We start from the raw sequence: 1,244 nt of genomic DNA, 5'->3' as shown, positions 1-1,244 counted from the left end.
GTACTTGGCCCTTAGTTCTTTGGCCCCTCCCAATGACTTTACACTATATCGAGACTTTTCCACTTTCCAACATTTTAACCCCAATCCTGTCTAGAATCGTCGATCGCCGATATTGTGAGACCTTTGACATTACGGGAAGTCTGACATGTGGGACCTCCAATCGCCGATAAGCTGATATACTATGCCCGAGGACCCTTCGATTGCCGATCTGCCTTGCCTTGGACCCACCAATCACCGATGATCTGATATGTCGTGCATTAGACCCATCGATTTGCGATGTGTGATATCGGTGATCGACCGATCGCAAATTTCGTTGTTTTCCCCTATCGCTTCTTCAGAAAAGCCCCAATTGTACTTTATGATGAGCCTGGTTGTTAGCCATTTTTTCTTTGTATTCTAGCTTTCAAAGGGTGTCTTCAATCTTCTCTAACTTCTGATCCAGGAGTCCATTTTTAGACTTCCACCTACTATTGTAAAGCTTATTGCAAGCACTATCCATTGGAGAGGTTACGATTTAGCTTTAAGAGCCTCTGTGGCTTGGAATATGTATGAAAAATTGTCTGTTCTTTGGTACTCTTTATACAAATGGAACTCTATTTTCAGAAGATGAAAACATGTGTGATCATGACTTTGAAAAAGATGGTTACATAGGTGCACAAGAAGAATCTTGTCAATAATGTTGAGGACATAATTGTTGTTGTTGAAGCAGATGATTGCTTCACCCTTAGGGATGTCTGTGAAAAAAGGTAGTACAGTTGATGCACATCTCCATAGGTACCAGACATGATAAGTGATGATGATATTGTCAATGGAGGTGCAAGCCTATTAGATAGGTACTTGACCAAAATGAGAAACTACAACTCTCGCAAAGTATGACACTTCATTATGTGAAGCAATGTTGATGTCAAATGTTGGAGGGTGTCAATGAAATGAATGGGAAATGATGAGTTCCATTGTTCCATTTGAGGTTCACATTGGATGGGAATGAGAACTGAGATATTGCTTCTTTCCTAGAAAATGAGAGTCGGTGTCAACAAGAAAGAAGATTCAGTTCTTTAGAGAAAGAGGTTTTCTAGGAAATCCACTTTAGGTTGATACAGATACAAAACCATGGAATGATGGCAAAGGCATGATGAGTGAGGTCAAAAAAATGGTATGGAAACTATAAACTTCTCAAGGTTCAAGAATGATTCCAGTAGCAACAGTAAAAACAAATTGAGGTTGGAAAGTATTTGGAGTAGGGA

Source organism: Pinus tabuliformis, chromosome 1_2 (genome assembly GCF_031772625.1).
Source record: "Pinus tabuliformis cultivar Carrire ecotype Pingquan chromosome 1_2, CPIR1, whole genome shotgun sequence".
NCBI classification, from domain to species: domain Eukaryota; kingdom Viridiplantae; phylum Streptophyta; class Pinopsida; order Pinales; family Pinaceae; genus Pinus; species Pinus tabuliformis.
Note: the sequence above shows the minus strand (reverse complement) of the source record.